Source organism: Camelus dromedarius, chromosome 7 (genome assembly GCF_036321535.1).
Source record: "Camelus dromedarius isolate mCamDro1 chromosome 7, mCamDro1.pat, whole genome shotgun sequence".
Classification (NCBI taxonomy): domain Eukaryota; kingdom Metazoa; phylum Chordata; class Mammalia; order Artiodactyla; family Camelidae; genus Camelus; species Camelus dromedarius.
Genome location: NC_087442.1, coordinates 76,072,204 through 76,099,006, shown reverse-complemented (window position 1 = coordinate 76,099,006; position 26,803 = coordinate 76,072,204). Strand labels below are relative to the sequence as shown.

At 42.9% G+C, this 26,803-nt stretch overlaps 2 long non-coding RNA genes across 2 annotated transcripts in view; one reads left to right on the top strand and one right to left on the bottom strand.

Annotated features, from left to right (window-relative positions):
- Positions 1-12,401, top strand: part of LOC116153951 (uncharacterized) — a 32,774-nt gene extending 20,373 nt beyond the window's left edge. Inside the window, exon 2 of the long non-coding RNA XR_010381735.1 lies at positions 1,580-12,401. This is a non-coding gene — a long non-coding RNA (uncharacterized LOC116153951). The remainder of the gene's footprint in view (positions 1-1,579) is intronic.
- The window catches only part of LOC135321714 (uncharacterized), a 32,521-nt gene extending 12,258 nt beyond the window's left edge, over positions 1-20,263 (bottom strand). Inside the window, exons 1-2 of the long non-coding RNA XR_010381734.1 lie at positions 19,300-20,263; positions 18,514-18,636 (exon numbers count right to left, since the gene is read on the bottom strand). This is a non-coding gene — a long non-coding RNA (uncharacterized LOC135321714). The remainder of the gene's footprint in view (positions 1-18,513; positions 18,637-19,299) is intronic.
- Positions 20,264-26,803: the final 6,540 nt, after the last annotated feature.

The window sequence follows — 26,803 nt, the reverse complement described above, 5'->3', positions numbered from 1 at the left end:
AGAAACCTACATGATTAAAGATAACCCGCTGCAAAAGATATTTAATTGTAGAATTCAAGAATAATAACACTTTCGAAGACTTGTAGGGTAAGGGAATTCACCTGGCCAAAAGAGTTAAAGTAACAAGAAGATTAACAATCTTCAGGGAAATTTGTATCTAAAAAGAAGTTACTTGTCTGTATGGTGGGTTTAACAATCTGATATTGCTACTCAAATGGCTACTGTTGGTAGGCTTAAAAAAATTTTTTTGACAGTTACACTAGTAACCTGAATCCAGCCGTAACTGGAAAATAGAGAAACCAAGTGCGAAAACCAGGTTCTTTGTACATAAGGAAAACAGCTTTAAAATATCTACAAAGTATGGATTAAAATAATGATTGATCAGAATCTTTACTTTTCCGATGGTTTCATGGAACAAAATTATTTGCAACAAGATCAGTTTGTTTGAAGCGCCCAAAAAATAAGCTTAAATCACCTTAACATGAGTTTCTTCCAGAGATGCTTCCCTTGATCCCCAAATACACAGACATTAACTAGTTTTGTGCCATGACCTTTTTGACAGCCCCCTAAAGTTTATGAATCCTTTCTCAGAACGTTGTAGATGTGTATTAGGCGGTGCACACAACTCTAAATTTCTGTCTACGGATTCGTTGTTAGGAATCCTTTGCCAGGTGTTAAAACTCTGAAGGAAGGCTAAGTAACGTGGCCTGTAGCTAAGGTTACCTCAACACCCTGTTCTAGCCTAGAATAACCCTTTCTCTCGACTGACCCTGGAGAATCTAGCTCACTTAAAAGTGGCTGAGGTGAGACGCCACAGTGAGGAATTTTACGTTAGTTGGAAACAACTGAGAAAGAAGTTAGCCCTCCAAACAAGCTGGCCAATCAAAACGAGGGAGAGGTTCCGTCACCCAGTTTCGGCTTTTTGTGGAAATAGCCCCTCTCACTGTGTGTGGTACCTAACTGGCTTAATCCGAACTGAGCGCCCGCCCCAAGATCCCCTTGATACTAGAGGAGAAACCTCTTCATTGAGATCTTGCTCGCTCTTGATGGGATGGTATTTTGCCCTCGTGAACTCTACCACGCAGTCCAAACATTAGCTCTCCGTCTGCAGGAGCAAGCCGTGGGTGGCTGCGCAGCAGATCCAAACTCGTGGCTTGGCAGCCGGCCGAGCGAGCCGAGGCCTGGCGTCTTCCTCAGCCCAGCCGGCTGGCCGCGCAGTCAAGGGCGTAGCCCAGCCGCTTCCTGCGTCACAGCGGGCGCCGCCCTCGCGGGCCTGGGGGCGGGCGGACGCGGCCCCGGAAAGCCGCCCTCCCCTGTCCACAGCCCGGCAGCCCCTCGGGCCGAGCCCGGCGGGCTGCCCGCGCGTCCGCTGTGCCGCAGGCGCCGCCGCCCCGCCCGCGTCCTCGCGGGGTAGCCCCAGAAACGCACTTCCTGCGCGGCCGAGCCCACTTCCGCTCGGCGCTGTCAGGGCCCGGGGCCCAGAGCCTGAGCCTGAGCCTGAGCCTGAGCCTCCTCTGTACTCAGGATACCGTGTAACACCCTTTAACGCCAGCCTCTCCTCGCTTCCTCCAAAACACAGCATGATGCCGCTTCCAACTCCCCAGGGCCGTGGCGCACCCCGCTCAGACTGAACCTGGAGCAACCGCCGTCTTCCGGAATGCCGGCAGCGGCCAGTTTACTGTGCTGTGTGCCGGGAGGAAGTGACTGCTCATTATTCGTGGTGCTCTGCGAGAGAGGCCAGAGCAATCATGTCCCTGCCATGCGAATGACCTGTGTTTGAATTGAATCCCCTGTCACCGCCTCCCAGCCGTGTTCAAATTTAAAAGGTTACTTAATTTCTGAGCCCCTCTAATTTGTTAATGAATCAAATGAGGTAATACATGCAAAGCGCTTAGAACAATACCTGGCATAGAGTAGCAGCTAGCATAAAGGTTAAGTAAAAATAAGGAAAAGTGAGAAGAATTTATCGAGCGTCTTTTTGCTCCAAGTAATGTTAGTTGTGTTAGGTATGTTAAAGAGTCTCCTTCCCCACAGGAATGGCTTTCTCTACATGAAAGAGCTGTTTGTCTAATGGTTCTTTAGCATGTTTGCCAGCTCCCAGGCAGCCTTTCAAGCTCCTAGTTCCTAAGGAAGTTTCTGCTCTTACCCAACTTGACTTGCCCCTTTTTGCAGAACTTTGTACTGGATGAGTACCCTGTAGGGATAGTGGACAAGACTAGGTTTGCTATAATTGTAGCGTCGTCATGTTTTTATTTCACAGGGAAAATGGAGGCGAATGAAAAGGGAGACAAGCCTCTTCCCAGGTGCAGTTTAGGCTGCTGCCTGACAGCAGGCCATAACGCTTCCCAACTCTTGCCCTCTACCATTTGGAACCAGGTGCCGGTAGGGGTAGAGTGGGGCAGTCTTGAAAAGGAGAAAGATGCTTTTTTATTTTTTAGTTGCGCTAATGACTCTAGTAGTTACACTTCTTGTTATAATTTATAAGGGACTGATAGAGAAGCATACAAGAGATTATCTTCCAACAAAAAATGGACAAACTCCAAACTTGTGACTAACTCATTCATGATCCACTGAGTCTTGAGATGTTGAGAAATAGAATTTTTCCCTTCCAGGCTAAGTTAACTTCTTTTGATTGATTTCTGCATTCCCAGCAGGACTCTTTAAGTCCTTGCCCCTTCAGACACTATTCTCACTGACCAATAACTGAGACTGAATGATACCTTCAAACACTAGTTCTTACTGTGGAGTGAAATGACCTGTTCCCAACACTGGCTGAAGAGGTGGAGGTTCCCTAAGCTTTAGAACATTTAACTTTTATGTAAGTTATACTACAATAAAGATGAACCGAAAATGAAATGAAATATTTACTAACATAGAAAGATGGGCATCATACACAGTTTGAGGAAATCCCACGTTCATGATAATACCATTTTGTAAAAAAAAAATTGTGTATAAGGATATACATCAAAATGTTAGTATTTCCTCTTTATGTCTAGTTTTAAAATGTTCTGCAATGCTGAGGTATTCCTCTTGTAATAGTGGAAAATAAGTTATTTTGTAAATTGTAACTTATAAGAGATGGATATTCTATTAACTAACTCCTCAATTTCCATAGAAGAAAACAAATATTGTCAGTTTTATAAATCAAGAACTAGAAACATAAACATATTTAAGAATCTGGAGTTACCTCTAAAAGATGTTGCTTCTTGAGGTTGAGGTCTTGTTCCTTTTCATTTTAAGCTCCTAGATATGGATGTGTGTGTGTGTGTATCTTTAATAAACGTATGTTTTACTTTGCTAAATAAATTTTATAAGATGAAATATATCTCAGTGTAATTTTTAAAAATTTATTTTCATCTAGGTTATCCTACCCTTTCCAGGTCACTCTGTCCTTTTCCTTTACCATTCAGCAGGCAGAGCAAAGAGAAATTAAACACCAGCTGAAAGGCACTTTGAGTAACAATCAGTATCAAGTAGAGACAAACTACAAATTGCTCAATATAAAGCACGAGGTTGTTTTTGTTTTTAATTGAGGGACTAGAAATACAGCTACTTAATTATCATAAACTACGTCATACTCTTTTGGGATGGCCTTTTGGCTTGAATCCATTACTGATTATATATCGTAGCACTGTGGGAACTGCATTATCAAAAAAAGTTTTAGTTGCAGTTTGTGTATTTGGCGCCCTCTAGTGCACTATTTTTAAATGACAAGAGCTTTGCTTGATCCTTCCTGAGCTGCTCACTGGAAGAGGATAAAATGTCAATTTCAATCCACCTTCCCAGTGTGACTGATCTTGCTTCTTTTTCGACATCCAAAGAGACTTACCCGTCTCTGCACTTACACATTATTTCCTAGTCATGACACTCACTAGGCTGTGACCTTACACTAACTAGTTCCTTAATCTCTGGGCTTCAATTTCCTCATCTATAAAATGATGATAATCCTAAGAACTATAACGTGGATGTCCACATACATAATAGGAGCTCAGTAATTGCTAGCTATCTGTTTTACACTATATAGATCCAGTCAATACTAAACATGCTTGAAGACAGTAATCTTGACTCAAGTGTCATAATCTGCTAGTTGGGGAATGTGAAAAATGTTAGTGAGTAGCTAAAAAAAAAAAAAAAGAATAAAGGCCTAATTATGATTCTTTGGTCCCATCTTACTGAGTCAACTCATGCCATTTCTGAAATCTGGAAGCATGTTAAATTTCTTGGCATCCTTCGCAGTGCCTATAATTACATTCCCTTTAAGGAATACTTGTCTTGTTTTAATGTTCAAGGTACATGGTTACATGGTTGACCTTAGAAAATATAGAAGATGCAGAGTGATAGAAAATAATTGAAACTTCAAACACTTGGATTCAAATTTCTGATTTTTGAGCATAGGCTCCAAAGGCCTCTTTCTGGATTAGTGTGGTTTCTGAACAGGTTTGGGCAGTATATGTGTTAGCAGTATACAGAGTGAAAGCATAATTGACTATGGAATCCATGTGAATCAGGGTTTACAAATCAGTGAGAGTAGTAGGTTCCAGAATTCTCATCCATTCTCACCTAGTTCCAGCTTTGCTTAGGCATATGAGCTAGTTTACTCCTTCTGACCCACCTGTAGTTCTCTTCCTGCATTGACAGACCAAGGCTTTGGTGCTTGACATCACCATGCCCACGGCTCCCCCAAAGCCCAGTTATCTGCAGAAAGCATTGAGTGCTTCTGACCCCCTGAATCCCTTTGGAGTCTTTTTTTTTTTTTTTTAAGGGGGAGGTAATTTGGTTTATTCATTCATTTATTTATTTTTAGAGGAGGTACTGGGGACTGAACCCAGGACCTCATGCATGCTAAGCATGTGCTCTACCAGAGCTATATCCTCATCCCCCCTTTTGGAGTCTTTGTTTGGCCTTGTATATGGTAAGTGTCCCCATGCTTAGTTTTCCTATATGCCTTGTATTAGACATGTCAGTATTGTTTCTCTTCCCCTTGTACCATTTCAGTGCTCGATCAGATTAATTTTTCCTTAAACATTCACCAGCTGGCCATTTAGTGAGCTTCTATTATATGTCGGGACACTATGTTAAGCATTTTACATATATTACTTCTCACTCTCAAAACCACAGTCCAGTTAGGCAAAGGGTATTTTCCCTATTCCCAGAAGAGAAAACTGCTCTGTCACCCAGGTAAGTGTCAGAGCCAGACATCCAACCCAAGTCAGCCTCTAGAGCCCATGGCTTCAACACTGCATCAGAAACACACAGAATTTTGGAAAGTCTTCAGAAGTGCAAGGAGAATCCTGCAGCTCCCTTCAGGCACTGGCCGTCAGTTCTGAGCTTCTTCCTTTCAAGACAGCCCACCTAACTAGCCCTGCCATAATGATCATTTCTACAAGCAAGATGGCTCCCATGTGCTAGGCACCTTACAGTCTTCAAAGGCTGGCTCATGGGGGAATCTCATTTTCTCTTCCAGAAAGCTTTTTGCACTCATCACCCACTGAACCTCCACGCTGGGGCAGCAAGTTCTGTCCTGGCACAAGATTGCAGCTGCTATTTACCCCCCAGAGGATACAGTACACATCCCAAGCTTTACAGCTGGGAACACTTTCAGATCCGGCTGTGCAAGCACAGAAAGAAATCTTGACAAAAGGGAGGGGTGTTCACAAGCGCAGCAGTCACAGCACACTGGGCAATGAGCTCTCCCACCAGAAGCTGCCGAAGAACCAAAGGTTGGTCTTGGCGGGCAAAACCACATCCACCAGTCAGTCCTTCAGTTAGCCAGGCCTCCCCAACACACGTGCGCGCTCACTTGGGCCAAGCGTGTGTTCTTCTAATTGCTTTTCCTCTCTTTAGCTCTCTCCCTCCTTCCCCCTACTCCAAGGTCTTGTCCTTAAAAGCTTCCTCTAGGTTTACACCTTAACCTCCTTGTAGGAGCTCAGTGAACGCCAAGGCTTGTGTGGGTGGAAGATTATAAATCAGCTGCAGACACAGGCAGGGGGAGGGGCTGCCTGGAGGGTGGAAGGGCCACAACTTGAAAACAAATGAGCCTCTTTCATCCCAGTGGGATTTGTTGTTGTTGTTGTTGTTTTCTAAAGCCTGCTATTCCAGCAGGGCACTTTACCAGAAGCTATGGTTTCTGGAACTTTTAGAAAGCAGAAGTACTAACAACAGAATTGCCCCTATGTGTGTCCTCGGAAAGCGTTTCAGCCAAACTTGGGAGCCTGGAAAATTTCTGTTGTTTACACAAGCCTAAATTTCTCCCTTAGAAAAATAGGTTTCACATTTTTTGAAAAGTAGTTTAAAGCATAACATCAGCCACCATTTTCTCCAGAATTGAGGAGTTTCACAGGATGACAGAAGGAGTCAGATTTTATAGAGCTGACTAAACATAATTTAAGAAAAACTAAGTCTTGTCCATTGTCAATTATCTGTGCTGGTGGAGAGAATCTAGAAACAGAATTCTAATGGGACTTCAATACACTGTTCATTTACATTGGTTTTATGAGGCATTTTAGTCATTAACGTTTTTATATGGGTGTGTCTGCAGTTCTGGAAATTTACAACTGTTTACAGCAAATAACAAAGCTACTCAGTGAAGATGCTGACGGGGCTGGAATGCTGTCAAATGACTTTTCCAGCCTCTGGACCAACTCTGCCTAGTGAGGGCTGGAAACAAAATGTGCTTTGGCCTTAGATGAAGAAAGGTTTAAATCCTGACGCTGCTGTGTGACTTTACAGATTCCTTACTTGGAAAAAGGGGGAAATGAAATATTACCACTGCCTTGCCCATGGTATCAGAGACTAACCTTGAAAGTTGTGATAGAATTCTCAAACACAATCATGAAGTGTCTCCAGCATTCAGTCAGGTATTGCTTTAATCTGGAAGGAGCCTGGATGAGTTACAAACTTCCCTGAGTAGAATAGAGCTGCTAATTAACGGGTTTGGAGGGCTTTGCCAACCTCTCTAAATTATGACATTCTGTCTGTAGATTATAAAGGGGCTCAGTATTACCCAGGAAAGACATAGACCAGAGCCTGGCTTGAATCTTGCCAATGAGTAGCTCAGGAGGTGAGCATATGTTGTGATCCTAACCTAAGAGCTGTCAGAAAGGTTCAGAATTTCTCTCAAGTTGCTACCCTGTGGTTTTTCCTTAGTCACCTTAACTTATTCTATGTGTTAATACATGATTGACTATAATTTTCAATAATTCATTTGGAATATATGTATGTATTTGTGTGACTGAAACATTATGCTGTACACAAGAAATTGACACATTGTAACTGACTACACTTCAATAAAAATAAAATAATCATAATAATTCATTTGAATTCATACTAAGTGGCAAATGTGGCCTTGAATTCACAATGTTGCCTGAGAGGCGAGGTGGCAAGAAGGCTCATAAAAGTAGCCCTCCCACACCACACCCCTGGCACCATATGCACAGGTTCTGAACTGGTGGGGGGGGGGGGTGCTGAATAAGGCAGGACCGGTTGGTTAGTGTTAGGCAGGAACAACTGGAAAGTAAGAGCCCCGGTATATATGATCTGCTGCATTTCTGCAGTTTCTTTACCATCCTTATCATATATACATGTCCTGGACTCACTCAAGGTAGAATCAGGTTCTTGTGCCCACAAATAAAAGAAAGCTTGACAAACTCAGTTGAATGTTCTTTCCAAAGAGTGCATTTGTTTTCAGGGGCAGGAAGTCAAGAGCAGTGTTCAACCAAACATTTGGATCTGGTATTTCTTAGGATATGGGCTCACAAGTTAACAGAGATGCTGAAAAACATTGGTGGCTCAGCATTGTCAGGGGCCCCATTTCTGTCATTGTGCTGCAATGCTCAATACATGGTTTCTATTTCATAGTCCAAGATAGCGGCTCCAGCTCCAACCTCATATCTACATTCCCGCAAAATTCTATAATTATAGAAGAAAAGTACAGACTGGAGGACAACTAGCAGTTTTTGCCATAATTCCCTTCCTGTGGTTTTTCCACTCCCGACCTACTTGATTCATCACTGAAAGTTCTGAGCTAGAAGCCTACTGAATTCTCTATATACAGAAAACACTGAAAACTAGGAGCAGTCTTACCCTATTTTTTTTAGATAGTATTGGTAATATGTGTTTACTCTTGGGGGAAAGAATAGAAAATACAAATCAGTAAGAAATTAAGAACTAGCATCATAAGACTCCATCCCCCAGTGATAATAACGTTAGATTGTGATGTCTTTCCTGATAGACTTGCCTAATACAATTGTAGACATAAATAAAATGGAGTCTTGGGGTGATAATTTACATTACACAATGGCAGTGATGGTAAGTGGTCTCTATTATTGTGTAGGGTGAGGAAAGGACTTTAACTGGTCATACAGTGGAAAGAGAATAGAAATTGGGAGACTTGCATTTTAACCCCACCTCTTAATTGACCCTGGTGTGACTGAGCAAGTAACAAATTCTTAATGTTTCTCTTTCTCTGTAGGTAAAATAGAAATTATATTTGGTTTTTTCAGTCCCCATTATAAAGATAGTTATGAGAATCAAGTATCCCTTCCTGTATTCCTGTATTGAGACATGTTCCCTGCCCCCTTGGAGCTGAATCCACCAAGTGAGGCACGTCAAAATGTCGTGAGGAAGGACAGCTCTGACATGTATGTCAAGGGCTCCTATCAAGGGGTGACCACCAACACTCACCGTCTTCCTTGGCCCTTCACTCCTCTCTTCAGACCTCCAAGTGTGGGAAGAGGTGGGAGATAAAGTGGTCAGATGGGGAAGGAGGTCTGCCCTGGTCAGGCTGCCAGTTTCCTCTCCCCTTCTCTCCTCTGAACCCAACCAGCCCTAACTCTACTACTACACACATCAGCATTTTCTGGTTTTTATCTCATCTCTGCTCCTCACTCCACCCTCTTGACTGGGAAGTAGGAAAATTGAGATTTGCAGAAGTTGGTAAAAACTCATGTCAGAAGGCAGCGTTCCATTTCTAGATCCAAGAAAAACTTCCTGTTTTGTTAAGACCCTTCTTAGGAGCGGAAACTCTCTCACTCAGAAGAAAACCACAATGAATAATTTCACTGATTTGTACCATATGTTTAGCAAGCCTGAAATCCCAAGAGGCGGCAGTGAATCAGAAGAGAAACCATCAGAAGGGAACTGTCACATAGGCACCCCACCGCCAGCCAGGGCTCTTCCTCACCTCCCCCTTCACCACCTCCTGCAGGAAGAGCGCCAGCCTGTGAGTGGAGTAACTCGGGGCCCCGGGAGCAGAGGTAACCTGGCAGTGCCTTCGTGGCTGGTCCAGGACAGCACAACTCCCACTGCTCATCCTTTCGCCAGACGGATTTTCCCTTTTTCACAAAAGGATCTAGAAAAGCAGCTGTATTAGCCTGGACAGTGCTGCAGTAACAAGTGAAGCCCAGAATCTTGGCCCAACACAATGAAAGTTTATTCTCGCTCTGATATTTGGAACTGAATCACTGGAGTCTTAGGCCTCTACCGTCCTAGTGGGAGAGGAGGTACCTGGAGAAAACACAGGTGCTTCTGTGTGTCAGCCTGGAAGTGACAGGGGTCGCTTCTATCTCAGTAGTTGGACACAACGCACTAGAGAAAGGCTGCGACTGATGGAGAAGCACACAGATACCTGGTGAACAATCGATGCTGCCGCCCAAGCAGCACCTGGATGCCGGGTGCATGCTGTAACAGGTAATGACAGCTCAGAGCCCCAGACCATCATTTGAACCCAAATCCACTGGGATGTCTCATCTAAAGGTCTTCCTTATTTCCTGAGTGCCTAACAGGCAGCTCTGAGGTCAAAAACGGCCTACCCCATTTACAGAGGGTTCTTCATAAGAGTTTTATGGGCACCACCTATTTATCTACCTAATTAGCTAGTTCACAGAAACTGGTCGCTCTGTGTAGCCTCACCATCGTCTGTGGAGGACTGACGTAGCTTTGTGTCCCTGGAAGCATGGATAGATCAATCTTTTGAATCAAAGCTAACTTTCTAAAAGTCATGGCATTTTAAGCTGTTCACATTTAATTCCACAAAAATGATACCATAAAACTGGAGGATTGTCCTCTGAAGGATTGTTGACCAAAATTGTTCAAAATATGATTCAAGCCTCCTCTTGCAGTTGACTCATGTCTGACTCTTGTCCAATGTTTTTATGCCAAGGGAGGATGCTCTGTATTCACTATCATCATCAATTAAACAAACATACAGCCCATACATGGATGATGGTGTGCTCTGGAATGAACTTGGATGCCCCTGCCAGGGGCGAGGAGTCACTTTCTAAGTCAGCTTATCCAGGACTGGAGTTCCTCTGCCCTCCCCGCCTTGCTCCCTTCTCCTTACTCTGGGGACATTTTGCCATCCACCAAAAAGGCAAGAGAGAAGCAAAGGAAATACAGCTCATTTCGAAGCCGACTGACTTCACAGGGTGGTTCTCACTCGGTCTGTTTTCCTTGGCCTACTTTGGAGCTGTTTTGGGACATATGAGGTTCTTCAACCACAAGGCCTTTTCCAGACCTGATTTCCCCTTGGAATGACACATTATCCTCCCTTCAAATGTAGCAATTGTAAATTCCTGCCTGGGGAGCAGCAATTGTTTAGAATTACACACTCTTTGGACAAACCAGTATGGGATTAACAAAGCCTTATTGTTCTGCAATCCTCTACTGAAACTTGCTACAGTAATTTCTGGTGACATTATTTTTCCCTGCCTAGATTTTGACTATGCAAAGAACACTTTTCCATATGTTAATTAGTCCTTTTCAGTGGTATGTAATAGAAACTTCTTTTTACCATTTTGCCAACAATGAACAGGACAAAATAATACTATCAGGTTTTCTCACTTCACTCTTCTCTCCCCCTTTCACTCTCTGTCACATTTACTCTAACTTCACAACTTAAAAATTTCTCAGATTTGTTGTGCCCCAAATATTACTTCATAATTGCTATTTATACATGCAAGGACACACGCTGTACAACACAATTTGGGATTTGCTCCTTTACAATATGTGTATATGCTATTTTTAAAACAGACTTGAGGAGCACAGAGTAAAAGCAGTGATCACCCCTAGTTTGTGACAACTCATTGCTGGTCGGGAAATGCTATTTTAAATGTGTTTTTATGATGACTCAAGGAAACAATTTACCTTTACTTTTTTCCACTTAAAAAAAATTTCTCATTCACTTTTAATCATCTGCAAATAAAACTCAATAACTAAGAATAAACCTACCAATATTTACTTCCTAACCCAAATTATTTCTAACAGTACCAAAAGGCGATCCCTTTACAATGACAAAGTCTAAAGACAGGACTATAAAAATATTGAGACATTATTTACCTATAGAGTAGGTCTTTACAAAAGCTTTCTTCAGCAAATGTGAAACCAATAAATCAGTGCTAGCTATAATGGAATCTTCTCCAGCTGGTTTTAGGCCAGTTAAGTCTAATAAAGTCATGACAATAGGAAGCTGACTTGAAACCAAAGTAACTACCAAGAACATTTTGTATTCCATTAATAGGTAATGAAAGCCTGTGCACTGCTGAGTGGAAATATAAATTCTGACTACTTATTATGTAAAACTTTGGGCCCACATAACTATCACTTCAAAAAACAGCTTACTTTTGCACAGCAAAGGAAACCATAAGCAAAACAAAAAGACAACCTAGAGAATGGGAGAAAATATTTGCAAAAGATGAGACTGACAAAGGCTTAATTTCCAGAATACATAAACAGCTTATAGAATTTAGTAAGAAAAAAACAAACCACCCAATCCAAAAATGGGCAGAAGACCTAAACAAGCAATTCTCCAATGAAGACATACAAATGGCCAATAGGCACATGAAAAAATGCTCAATATCACTAATTATTAGAGAAACACAAATCAAAACTACAATGAGGTATCACCTCACAGCAGTCAGAATGGCCATCATTCAAAAGTCCACAAATGATAAATGCTGGAGAGGGTGTGGAGAAAAGGGAACACTCCTACACTGTTGGTGGGAATAGTTTGGTGCAGCCATTGTGGAAAACAGTATGGAGATTCCTCAAAAAAACTAAAAATAGATTTCCCATATAACCCAGTAATCCCATTATATCCAGAGGGAACCTTAATTCAAAAAGACACATGCACCCCAATGTTCATAGCAGCACCACTTACAATAGCCAAGGCATGGAAACAACCTAAATGTCCATCAGTAGATGACTGGATAAAGAAGTTGTGGTATATTTATACAATGGAACACTACTCAGCCATAAAAAATGCCATTTGCAGCAACATGGATGAACCTGGAGAATGTCATTCTAAGTGAAGCCAGAAGGAGAAAGAAAAATACCATATATCATCACTCATCTGTGGAATCTTAAAAAAAAAAAAAAGACAAATGAACTTATTTACAAAACAGAAATAGACTAACATAGAAAACAAACTTATGGTTACCAGTGGGGGAAGAGATTGGGAGTTTGAGATTTGCAGATACTAACTAATATATATAAAATAGATAAACAAGTTTATATTTATATAGCACAGAGAACTATATTGAATATCTTGTAGTAATGTATGGTGGAAAAGAATATGAAAACAAATATATGTATATTCCTATACGACTGAAGTATTGTGCTGTACACCAGAAATTGACACAACAATGTAAACTGACTATACTTCAATAAAAATGTATTTAAAAAACTTAAAACAGCTTAGTAGTACAATTTTTTTAAAACAGGCTTTGATGAAATCCACAAAAAAATCATCTTTACCAATTGTACCCAAACCATCTTCTCATATCCTGTACCTGAGTGGAAATTTTTGTTCCAGAGGGAGTTGGGAGATATTTAAGATATAGCTATTCCATAAGAAGTATGACAAATTAGCATTTTTAAAATCATTAGATGACAACCATGGACTCAGCTAAAAAAAAAAAAAGTCAAGTCTATAATCTGCACTGAAAGGATTTTAATCTATAAAAGATAAAAGCTAGCTTTTCCCATTTTTCAAACCAGAGACTTTGAAGCATTTCCTCTTAGAAAAAATAAAAAGAAATGATGTTGCAGCTATTACTAACTTCATTAGCAAGGAGACAGAACTAATTCTTCCAGGGAACTCATTTCGAAGTTGAGGCATAGATGAAATCCAGTGGCTCACAACTGAAGTTGAGTTGGCCCCATACAGACACTTGGCTCACAAACAGACTCAACAAGAAAGCTCAGCAAAGTGAAACAAAGCTGAGGCCAAAAATCATGTAGTGGTTTGTAGTGGAGCAAAGGATAGTTTAACTGTACCATAAAGAGACATTAAAGTAAATGAAAAATCTTATGAGCAGGTTAAAAAAACTAAAAGATTTAGAACTGCCATCTATCCCAGAGGTTTTTTTTTTTTCTTCCTTCTCTCATATGAGTCGTGCATGACTACAAACAGATGAATAGGGAAAAAAATGACAGGAAACTTGGAAGTATAAACTTCCAGACTTCTGGTAACAGTTTATAAGAGGGTTCAAGTACTCAGGCTTGTTTCTAAATTAAAAACAAAACAAAATCCCAGTTTGAGCCTAAAACATTTCATATTTGGTAAACTATTTGGGGAAATTCCTTCAAATCTGCAGGCCAAGTCATTGCAGTTATTCTTACCCTCCAACCTTTCCATTTCATTTTGATTCGGCAGTTGTTAAAAAACTGAGTAGACAGCTGGGGTAGACCCAGGAGTGCTCTTTTCCAAGAACAAACCACATGTACATCGTAGACCAACAAGAAGAGTCTTTCTTCCAAGCTCAGGCCCTTGTCACTGCTGAGAAACATTCTCCTCCTTCCTGTCTCCCTCTGACTGTCATGTGCTGACCACGTGCCTCCCTGGACACCAGGTGATCACATTGCTGGGAGATGTGCTGAGCGCTGGAGTCACTGGTGGCTGTGACTGGTCGGGCAGGGCTCCGAGAGCCCACGAGGTCTCCCACGTCACAGCTTTTCCTCCCCTTCCTTCCTCTACTGGACATCTGCCCTGCAGTGACCTAGCTCGTTACTCTGCCCTTACGCCTCAATTTACCTCATTAGGACCGAAGACTTGCCCTTTAGCTGACATTCAGTGACTCTGTCTTGCTCTTTGCCAGCGATATGCCTTTCTATCCACCCTTCCACAGCCCCCACTGGCTGGGCCTCTGCTGGGAATAAGTCAAAGGCTCTAGAGTCGTGACTCCTCCAAGACTTTGGTCCATGATCTAAACACAGTCATTTTCCCTTGCTTACTTTGCTCCCTGAAGATACTGATAGTTGCCTGGACCAGATCCTAGCGTGCCTTATCTACTGAGCCCACCTGATTACCTTTTCCAGAGCCAGCCTTGCCGGCCAAGTCAGCGCCCTGCCTCCCTCCTCCCACCAGGTGATGCTGCTAATAACAGTAATTAATGATACTTCAAAAGGTTTGTCTCAGAAACTGTCTTAGGTGTTAATATACTTTATTTAATAATAACTACAACACTTAGAGAAACCAACACTAGGAGAGGTTAAATGACTTGTTTAAGGTCACCCTAAGAGTAAACAGCACAGCTGAAATTTAAACCTAGGTCTTTCTGATGCCAGGTATATTTCTGCTCCCAATTCCAACATGTGGGTTTTCCCCCACACCAAGCAATTGTCAGACACCAACTGGGTGTTTGTTCACTCAATTCAACTCCAGTCTGGCACTATCTGCAGATAGTGTGAAATCCCACAGGGTGAGGTCTTACAAGAATTTGCACCCTACCCCATGGCAGATGCCAATCACAAGTGTTACCTGTGACACCTGAACCCCAATGTTCATAGCAGCACTATTTATAATAGCCAAGACATAGAAACAGCCTAAATGTCCATCAATAGATGACTGGATAAAGAAGATGTGGTATATTTATACAATGGAATACTATTCAGCCATAAAAATGACAACATAACACCATTTGCAGCAACATGGATGTCCCTGGAGAATGTCATTCTAAGTGAAGTAAGCCAGAAAGAGAAAGAAAAATACCATATGAGATCATTCATATGCGGAATCTAAAAAAAAAAAAAAAGAACATAAATACAAAACAGAAACACTCAGACATAGAATACAAACTTGAGGTTGCCAAGGGGGAGGAGGGTGGGAAGGGACAGACTGGGTGTTCGAAATTTGTAGATACTGACAAGCATATGTAGAATAGATAAACAAGATTATACTGTACAGCACAGGGAAATATATACAAGATCTTGTGGTAGCTCACAGAGAAATAGAATGTGACAATGAATATATGTATGCTCACGTATAACTGAAAAATTGTGCTCTCCACTGGAAATTGACACAACATTGTAAAATGACTATAACTCAATTAACAAAAAGTAAAGAAACAAAAAACAAGTGTCACCTGTGCTTCTATCCAACGGGCTATAGATTGGAGGTTCCAACAACCCCTTCCTAGAGTTCCATTAATTTACTAGAGCGGCTCACAGAACTCAGAAAAACATTTTACTTACCAGATTAATAGTTTACGTTGTAACTCAGGAACAGCCAAATGAAAGAAACGCATAGGGCAAAGTATGGGGAAAGGACGCAGAGCTTCCATACCTTCTGTGAGCTGACACCTTCCTCCAGTCTCCACTGGTTCACCAATCTGGAAGCTCTAGGAACCCTGCCCTTTTAGGTCTTTCTAGGGGCATCTTAAGCACAATTGATTAAATCATTGGCCATTGGTGAAGGAGCTCAATCCCCAGCCCTTCTCCCCTCCCCTTAGGTCAGGGTGGGTACTGAAAATTCCAACCTTCTAGTCACATGGTTGGTTCTCCTGGCAACCAGCCTCCATCCTTTGGTGGAGTCCCAAAGGCACGTCATTGACATGACAAAAGGCACATTTATCACTGTCATCACTTAGAAAATTCCGAGGGTTTCTGGAGCAATATGCCAAGAACAGGGACAAAGACCAAATATCCACTTCTTATTATAAATCACAAGATCACACCAGGTAAATCCTCTTAACTGCAGGCCAAGGGTTCTCAGCACTCACTCCGCCTCTGCATGGTTCCCCTGCGCTGTACGTTTGCTGGGGGGAAGCACTCTGTGGGGCTGTGCAGAATCTCAGCTAAGCAGCCTCCCAGGATGCACTGGACACCACCACCCATTAGAACACTGATGACTCTGCTTCTGTTACTTCAGCTGGCTTCCCTCTCAGTGGACAGGGCTTGTTGGCCATGATCAAGCTTTACACCTGGGCCAGGCAGCCACGCACTTTCTGAGGCCTGCACAGGTTTCCCTGGGGGCTAGGAAGCTCTAAATCTCAGGGTTCTGGCCCAAGCCTTTAATTTTACTATTTAGAACTGAGGCCCAGAGAACTGAAGTAACATGTCCCATGTCACCAGCTAGTTAATGGCAGGGCCAGGACTGCAGTTTCACGGTGCCCAGGCCCCCCTGAGCTGGCTGGAAACAAGAAAGACCACGTTTTGCAGCAGGGCTTGTGATGGCAAGCTAGATTACTTGAACCTGTGACTTCTGCCTCTGCGGTTTTAATCTCTGCCATGGGGCAGCAAAGAGGCCTCTCTAAAAGGATGGCGATGTTACTTATTTATAAGAAGCACCAGTGTTCTGGAGGAATCACTGTGACCACCCACCTTTGCCAAGGATCAGGACTCTGTCTATTAACAGTCTGGAAGCCAGAAAGATGTTAGATGTATTCACATGTTGTGATCTAATTTACATCATAAGACAAAGGAAATTTCATGATAAGAGCAACTTTAGTTGAGCATTTACTACACATCAGAGACTGCTCTAAGTAAGCATTTTATATGTATTAATGTATTCAATCCAAAAAACAACCCTGTGAAGTAGATGCTTTATCATCCTCATTTTACAAGGAAATTGCACAGAGAGGTCAAGTCACTTGCCCAAGATCACACAGCTAGGAAGAGGCAGAACCAAGATCTGGATGAAACTGTCTACTTTGGGGGTCCAAAGTCCTAACCCCTGCACCAGATTGGCTTTCATGGGAAACAGGGAATGGATGTTTTTGAAACCTAGAAAGACAGAGGGATCTGAAATTTTCTGTTCAGGAAGAGCAAGGACTGGTTATCACAGATACCCACATTCCTAGGTTCAAGGCTTGCCTACCCACTGACAGGGGACCACATATGACCTTCAGAGCCTGCAATTAACTTTCTGGAGCCTTTCACTTTGCTCCAGGAAACTGTAACCCAGCCCCATGGGGTTTCTAGGCCCCTCTCAGCGTGCTCTATAGTCACTTCAATTCCTAGGGTAAAGTTCAAAGCAGATAAGTGCACAGAAACATAGAAACGGAACCAAATAAAGCTCCCAATAAAACAAAAGTCTGGTAACTTTTAAATCTTGTTGCATAACTCCTTGCTTGGGAAGAAATGCTCAAAAATCAACAAAAGGAGGAAAAAACAGGATGTTAAAAAGTTCTTTTGTTATGTTTTTAGAAGCTTACTGCCAGACTAAGACTATTTCTGCCAAAAATAACATACTTCCTCCCTACAACCTACACGATTGGGGTTCACTGGGAATTTTGTGGGTTTTTTTTTTGGAGTGAAACTGTAAGTTCCCACCAAGTTCATTTTCAAAAAGAATGTCCCCAAAATGAACATACATCCAGAGAAGGAATCCCCTGGGTGGAAACAATGGTCCTACAGCCCCTACCATGAGTGATGTGTCCCAGAAAGCTTTGGCCAGGAGACTGGCATCTTTCATGGAGTCCCTTCAGTTGCTGCTCTTGTCCTTGGTGGTGGGCTGCTGGCCCTAAGTACCTAATCTAAAAGGCTAAATATAGTTACAGCAGGGCTTTTGCAACGACTGCGGGTCTCCTTTGGAAGGTATCTGTCCTACGGGCAGGGGGATGCGAAATGACACAAGACCACGAAGATGTGGGAAGGGCCCAGGGCTGGGAGCCAAATGAAGCTGGGCTCAAATCCTGATTCACCACCTCCTAGTAGTGGGACCTCTCTGACCCTCCATTTCCTTATCTGTGAAATGAGAACAAAATACTCTCCTACAGGACTGTAGTGAGGGTTAAAGGAGACATCGTATGTATATTGCTCAGCAAGCATCCAGAAGTAGTAGCTTAAGCTCTTCCACTTGGGAGAAGACTGGATAGAGTACCTCACTGTCAACCAGGAACAGAAAGAGGGAAGAAGCAAGACTCTGAGGGAGCAGAGCGGGGAAGGGGAGACCGAAGGTCTAAGACGGAGAGGAAGAGGAGAGAGGAGAACCAGGGAGGAAGGACTTGCTCCCTTTTGTCTTCCAAGACATACTTGGTAGGGGCAGATACAAGATTCCAGGAGCAAAGAAAAAATATTTTGCACCATCCAGTAGCCAGGTTTTTCAACTACTTAAGCACTACTCTTCCGAATATTAAAAGCATAGCAAAGGGATCACATTATTGCCACAGAGTGGTGGGATTTTGTTTGTTGTTGATGTTTTTGAAACATTAGTTATTTTTCCTCCCAGATTTTTTATTCCCCCTTCCCCTTGTCCTGTACCCCCATTTGAACAAATAAGCCATTCTTTGCTCATACCTGAGGCATGGGACTTGAGAGCAGAAAGCACAGAGTTTTGGAGTTTCAAAAGCCTGGGCCACTGGTTCTCAAAGTGCAGTCTCCAGACCCGCAGCGTCAGCATCACCTGGGTCACCTGAGTACCTGTTAGAAAGGCAAATTCTTGGGCCTGCCTTAGACCTGAACCAGCAGTTCTGAGGATGAGGCCCAGCAGCCTGTCTTAACAAGACTTCCAAGTGATTTAGATGCAGCAGCGTTTGAAAACCATTGCTCTAGACCCTTGTGGACTGGAGAGGACCAATAGGCAGCAGATTTCGAAAACATGAGCAGTAGAAGCAAAGCCCCTGATGTTGGGTTAGGACGGTACTCCCCAGGCTGAGGGACGGGGGAGACAGATGGGAAGTGATGAGAGAGGTGCTGGGGCCGGGACTGAGTGCCTGCCTGCCTCTGAGTAAGCCCCATGCTTTGTGCCAATGATGTGTCTGGTGAGGACTTACGCTTGCCAGCAACCAGGCTTTTTCCACTGCCTGACCGGCAGGAGAAGTTGTTGGGTCTCTGTCCTCCCTGTTCCATATGGATAACCCCTCTTTGCAACATCCTGGAACACTCCTCAGCCTTTGAGAAGGAAGGCGGGGCCCCGGACCTCTAGTGGCAAGGGTACAGGAGGGAGAGAGGCCTTGCACTTGTTCTTGGGTGCGGCTGAACAGAACCAGCGCAAGATTGCCAGTGAGCCAGGGCAAGGATAACACCCCAGTTATAATCACTACTTATGTGGGATATCGACAGGCATTGAGTATTCATTCCTACCTCTTCCTGGGGTGCCAGAAGCTCTGTGTTTCAGAAGCTAGAAAGCTTACAACTACATCTCCCAGACTCCCGAGTAGTGGCGGATGTGCGACTCACTGATTGTGCGAGTTTCAGATGGCGGAAGTGAAACAGAGGCTGCTGGTCTTCTTTTCTGCGCCTGCTCAAGCTTTGAGTCGTTAGCATCAGGGGTGGTTCCTGACTCCAACTTCCACATTTTCGAGCATAGCAGCTGCAGTGTGTTCACGAGCTCAGCAGGTCCAGAGACAGCCCCCTGGTCCCCCATCATCCTAATTTGTGTGGAGGTTGGAGCTCCTGGGAGGTGGGGGGTCAGTTCTGTGGGTTCCAGAGAGTCATTCCAGAAAGCCCCAGCCCACACACCTGCTCCTTCAGTACTTCCAACTATTTTATAAGCACTGACTTCCCTGTGTTAACTTCTCTTGTGCTTAAAATCTAGTCTGGTTCATACCTCTTGCGCTATGGATATACTATTCCCCCCCCCAAAAAAAAGGGTGGTGGTGCTGCCTTCAAATTTAACAGGAGAATCAGGACATTTGTACAGAAATGCTCATGATTCCAGAAAACCGTGCCACATGCCAAAGGAGACAGTGCGTGTCTCAGAGCTCCGAGGCCAGAGTGCTCCCCATCCCAGCTTTGGTTAGGCTTTGTGACCAGGTGGGACTTGGAGGAACCCTCTTCAAAGACCAAGCAATGTGCTTTCAGGCTGATTTTCCTGTTTCGGTTGACCTTGGCCTTTGCCTTGCTCCTGCTTCCTCATTTCCTCCTCTGTGCCTTCTCTTATGTAACTTGCCCACAGAGATCCCCTCCTTTTCTCCTAAATATCAAACGCCTTTATCCTTCTATCTTTTTACCAGCGTGACTCACTACAGAGTATGTATGTGTCCCTAAGTTTCAAAGGAGTTTACAGTTGGGGGAGGGTATAGCTCAGTGGTAGAGTGCATGCTTAGCATGCATGAGGTCCTGGGTTCAATACCCAGTACCTCTACTAAAAACAAACAAACTTAATTACCCCCCCTTAAAAAAAAAAGTTTGCAGCAAGCCCGACCAAGCGGGTGTTATTTATATATGCCAGCATGTGAGTCCCTGCTGACAGCCAAGCATCACCCCACGTGCATGAGGACTCTCAAGAGTTGCTGTTTGTTGTGTGTTCCACTGTTTAAAGGCAGGTCAAGAAGCTGAACATGGAGATTTCTGTTGTTGCCCACACATAATGAGTATTTGATGAGTTTTGTCCACAAAGAGAGGAAATTCGAAGTGACCCTTTCCAAGCCTGGAGAGCCAAACCTGGACTGACCCTCTCCGTAAGAAGCTTTTCGACATGAAGACTCCGGCTTGACAGGCAGGATTTGCTTCAGTACTTCAGGGAATCCACGCTTCTCTGAGCTACACCAGCTGTGGGTGCAGCCTGGAAGTACGGGCTTCCAACCCTTCCTCTCTAGTTGGAGGCACCGTGAGTGTTTCTCACGTGACTGCTCACAATGTCACTGTGCTGAGACCTCAGCTCCTACTTGGGAAGCTCCTGTCCCTGGTTTGCTGTCTTCTAGTCTCCTCTTGGTGAGTCTGGAGCTATACATCTGTTCTGCTCCAAGTGTTACTCCTGAAGAGAGAGAAATGTGAGCCTGTATTGGTTAGGGTTTTCCAAAGAAACAGAACTAGTAGAACATGTATATATGGAGAAGGAGATTTGTTTTAAAGTACTGGCTCATTATGGAGGCTTGGCAAGTCCAAAATCTGATGGCAGAGGCCAAGAGCAGGCTGGAGACTCAGGAAACAGTTGTGGTTTGAACCCATGGGTTCTGCTAGCAAGCCAGGAACAGCCGATGTTGCAGGTCAAGTGGTAAGGCAATCCGCTGGCAGAATTCCCTCTTGCTCGGGAAAGGTCAGCCTTTTGTTTTGTTGAAGACTTCAACTGGTTGGATGAGGCCTACCCACATTATGGAGGGCCATCTACTTTATTCAAAGTTCACTGATTTAATGTCAGTCTCATCCAAAAACACCCTCACAGAAACATCCAGAATAATAGTGGACCAAATATTTGGGCACTGTGGCCCAGTCAAGTTGATGCATAAAATTAACCATCACAGACCCTTGTTACTAAGTGACAGGGGAGAAGTGTCTCTATTCTTGTGTTCCTCCTGCACCCTACCTCTGGTGCAGTCACTCCATCATAGGTCCCCTGGGGTCCTGACCTGGTATGGTTTCCTATGGAGGTCACTGATAGGGGACAGGGTGAGGTGAAGAGGGGTGCTGAACTGGAAGTTAATTAGAGGGATGTTGGGTTCAATATCTGCTCTTCTCATGAATTCACAGCCTCTATGTCCACACCAAGTCAGAGAACTCTCTTTATCTTCAGGTTTCCTTCCACATGGGTCAGAGGAAGACATTTTCCCAGACTTCACCAACATTTTGGCTCTGGAGCCCAAGTTTAGCCAACCACCGTCTCCCTAAGGAGCCAAGTCTCCAGCTGGTCAGCCCCACCAGCCCCCAGGGCATGTCCAAAACTTCCTGAATCCACATATGTGGTTGAGTTGAGCCTTGGTGACATGAGTCATGTTTATTGTTGATAGAAAACAAAGGAAAGCTGTAACCAAGGCCTTACTGTGGTTTTTGACTTAACTGTTGCTCACTATCTATAGTAAGACTATAAAAAGGCCCCAAATAGAAACTGTATACATAGTAAGGGTAAATAGGATGAGAGACCAGACTCTTGTCCTTCAGTGACAGAAGGTGGTTTGTCTTCTTCACGGGAACAAATCTGTGTACACACCCTCCTCAATGCTGCCTGTGTATGTCCTGACTGTTTTATTGAGATATAATTCGCATTGCAAACTGTTCACCCATTTAAAATGTATGACTCAATGGTTTTTAGTATATTTACAGAATTGTGCAAACCTCACCACAAAGAATTTTGGAACATTTCATCACCCTCCCGAGAAACTCCATACCCATAAACAGCTACTCCGATTTCCCCTCAAACTCCCCAGACCCTAGGCAGCCACTAATCTCCTTTCTGTATCTATGGGTTTACTTTTTCTGGATGTTTCTTATAAGAAGAATCATATGATATGTGGCTCTGACTGATTTTTATAAAGGTTGAAAAGATCTTGCCATGACAACAAGATAGCCAGGCCAAGTATTCACTTCCCATGTTGCTCATCTTAATGTAGTAGATAAACAAGTATCCAAGCAGGAAGAGACTCAGAAATTCTGGGTTCCTAGCAGCACTAAGCAGACAGAAATCCTGGATTCCACGCAAATTTGACTTAGTCAAAAGGGTCTCAAGAGGTGTTTAGTGGACAAGGCACTTGTGATCAAATGAAGACCCCATTGAACAGTTCTGTCTGGCCGGCCAGGTGGCAGATTTCCTGGGGTCCAGCTGCATCCTTTAAGATGTCCTGCTTGGGAAATTAACTCGTTTACCACTTGGAATTCTCTTCCCAAGGGGGATTCGGTAAATATGAAACAGGCATTTTATTTTATTTCTATGTCCTGACTGAATAAGAGAGGGGTGCAGAGAGTATAAAATCAAATGTGCACAGTATCAGAGCTTGACTCCAGGACCAAAGATCCAGACCTTGCTGTCCTACAATGTTGTGCATTTGGCAGGTTACAAGTAGGAAGTGCTGAGAACTGAAGTCACTGCTTTGAAACAGTGAGAACAGCCAGCTATTTAAAACAAAGGAAAAACTCAGTAGCCAGCTCTCAAATCGCCTCTCTCTCTCTGGGCCCTTGGGTATGGTTTTCCTTTCTCAGAGTCTGAGAATTATAAAATGTTGCTTAAAAAGAAATATGAGTTCTTAAGCATTAGAGTTTAAGGATCCTTTGGCCAGTACACAAGGTGAATCAAGGACCTGTGTTCGTGACAAAGCTCCCTGTAGACTTCACAGCAGTAGAGGTTACAGAAGGCTGGCTCACGGAAAAAGGTACTGCCCGGATGAGCAAGCTTGAGCTTGAAGGGAAAGAATGAGTGAGTTTATATAACAGCAATGACTGAAGTGAGCGAGAAAGGGGAGGAGGGTGGAGAATGTTTCTGACGGCTGCTTGTTCCAAGTGCTGCCTGGAAGTCAAATCCTCTCAGCAAAGAACTCCAATGATGCCTAAGCTATGTGCAAAAGTTTCAGCCACAGAAGACCATGGCTGCTTCCTCTTTCCTGCCAATTTATACAAAGCTCAGGTGATTTCATAGGCCCCTGAGAAAATGCCAGATTGCCTCCCCTGATAGCCCACACTTGGTTGGAGGAATGAAGAAAACAAATCACTCAGATTATCTAGTCAATTAAGCTGGCAGACTAACACATTCTAAAAAAGGAAAAACTTGGAACATGGTCATTACTGTATAAACTGCCTTAGACTATTTTTATAATCCCTCGTGATTTCTTATCTCTCCATCTGCATTTTAATCTTGAAGGTAGGGAATGTGTATTTTCCTTTTCTGCTGTCATTCACTGTGCCTTGCACACAGGGGACAGGGCACTCTACCATTTTTGGTTGGTGGTTTGAAGCCGGGAAGCCATGCATATGCAGGCAAGGATGAGATAAGGGGAAAGAAGCAAAATTTTTAACAAATTAAAAAAATCAGCTTGCAACTAATCAATAGTTAATTGTAGCATCTTAAAACCCATCCCAAGACCCAAAAGTGTTTTTAATCCCATGAAATGTTTTGCACATTTTAGTGAAGTAAAGCAAAGTCACAGTTTTATAAGGAATTTATATTCTAATAAATTATATATGTAACCCCTTGAAACAGTCTAGAAAATTTACATCTTCTTGGGTGGCCCTTGCAAAGGTGTTAAATAAATGTGAAAGATAAGGAAAGAAAATACTAAAGTCCTTTGTTGAAGAAGTGTTTTCTTATTCCGGAAAGGAAAAAAAAACTTCATGCTGCAGGTATAAGTTGGATTAACTTAGATGAGTACAAAATAGTGAATATGTTCAGAAGTGGGAGATTGGGTCAAGTAGAAGAATTAGCATCTACACAGGAGAGAAGTTTGGATGCCGGGATCCAGAGTGAGAAAGTTTGTCAGTAAACAGTTGAACTACAGAAGCAAAAGAAAAGCAAGACAAATCCAAAATCAAAGTTAGAAAGTAGAAATTGGGGAAGCCTAAATGTCTGTCAACAGATGACTGGATAAAGAAGTTGTAGTGTATTTATACAGTGGAATACCACTCAGCCATGAAAAAGAATGAACTAATGTCATTTGCAGCAACATGGATGGACCTAGAGATTGTCATTCTAAGTGAACTAAGCCAGAAAGAGGAAAGAAAATACCACATGATATCATTTATATGTAGAATCTAAAAAAATGAACTTATTTACAAAACAGAAACAGACTCATAGACATAGAAAACAAACTTATGGTTACCAGAGGGGAAAAGGAGTGAGGAGGGATAAATTAGGAGTTTGGGATTTGCAGATACTAACTACTATATATAAAACAGATAAACAACAAGGATCTACTGTATAGCACAGGGAACTATGTTAAATATCTTGTAATAGCCTATAATGAAAAAGAATATGAAAAGGAATATATATGTATAACCGAATCACTATGCTGTATAACAGAAACTAACACAACACTGTAAATAGACTATACTTCAATTAAAAAAAATAAGAAAGTAGAAATTGGGGGATGGAAATACTGACCTTATGAAATTTAATGTTTAAGTTGCCCCTCCCCCAGGTGTGGCCACTCCCTAATGGACTGACCCTTTCTCAGCCAGTGGTTCTCACCCAAATGCTCAAGACAGTGACCAGGAAGCTATTTTAAAAAGTCAGATTCCAGGACCCAGTTCAGACCTGTTGAATTTGGGGTAAGGTTTCTGATAATGAATATTTTTTAAAAGCTCAACAGGTGATTCTGATACAGTTGGCTTGTGGACCTTACCTTGAAAATACACTGAAGTAGACCTTTGCTATGGACTGATTGTGTCCCCCTGAAATTCCCATGTTGAAGCCCTAACCCCCATGTGATGGTATCTGTAGATGGGGCCTGTAGGAGGCAATTAGTTTTAGGTGAAAGCATGAGACTAGGGCCCTCATGATGGGGTTAGAGACGAGACACCCAGGCACTCAGTCTCTTCCCATGTGGGGACACAGCCAGAAGGCTGCTATTTTCAAGCGAGGAAGGGAGGGTCAGCAGGAACTGAATCTGCTGACACCTTGATCTCGGGCTTCCAGCCTCCACTCCAGTGAGAAATAAATGTCTGTTGTTTAAGCCGTCCTGTCAATGCCATCTTGCTGCGGCAGCTCAAGCTGATGAGGACAAGCCTGAAGTGGATGCAGGAAGCTGGCCAGCCTCTATAATGCTGGGAAAGCTGCAGTCATATCATAACACTTGGAGTGTTTCAAATAGTTTGAGGTCATGTTTCCTACACACAACCGAACCTAATTATGCTACACCCTGGGAGGCTCGAGTGTAAATGCTGAGTAAAGCATTGAAGTCATAGTGGGGTGGTGGGATTGGATTCTGCAAAGACAAACTCTTTGTTGAAACTTCGTCCTAGATGGACAGCCTATTCCTTTTTGCAGCTCTTAGCATGTTTTTTTCTCCTTGTACTTCATTTGTACACATGCTTTCTTTGCCACTAGACCACGAGCTTCAAGGAGGCAGTACCATGACTCATCTATTTCCGTACCCTCAGAGTTTAGCTTAGTGCCCGGCCGACACACAGTAAGTGCTCAATTCACGTTGAATGAAATCCTTGTTAAGTGAATTATACCTTCAAATATTTGAAGGATAAAGTTTTCTGCTCAAAAACAAACAAAACTAACAGCAACAACAACCCCCTTTTATTATGGACATTTTCAAACACAAAATTAGAGGAAACAGTAAAATGAACTCCTGTGCACTCATCACTCTGCTTGAAAAATGATCAATCCATGACCAATCACATTTTACCTATAACCCTCCACTCCATTTCCCCCAACTTCCACAACACACATGATTATTTTGGCAAAAAAACCCCTCCAAAACAGAGGGGGTGTATAGCTCAGTGGTAGACTGCATGCTTAGCATGCACAAGGTCCGGGGTTTGATCCCCAGTACCTCCTCTAAAAATAAATAAGTAAATGAATGAATATGTAAATAAACCTACTGATCTCTGCCCCCCAAAAGAGAAATAAAACCCCCCCAAAACAAAACCACACACATTACCTCATTTCATTCACATTCTTTAGCTTCTATCCCTTTATGATAAAGACCCTTAAAACAAAAGAAAACAAATACAACATAACCATAGTAACATTCTCAAGCTTGAAAAGCTTAACCATAATTTTAATACCATCAATTATCCAGTCAGTATTCAAATGCTCACAATTGTATCACGAATAATGTTTTGGTTTTGGTCTGCCTGAATCAGGACCCAAAGCCCACATGTTGAGTTTGCATGGTTGGTGTATCATGTTTTTTAACCTACAAATTCCCCTTTTTTTTTCTCTTCTTGCTATTTTTTGTTGTTGTTGAAAAAGCCAGACTGTTTGTCCTGC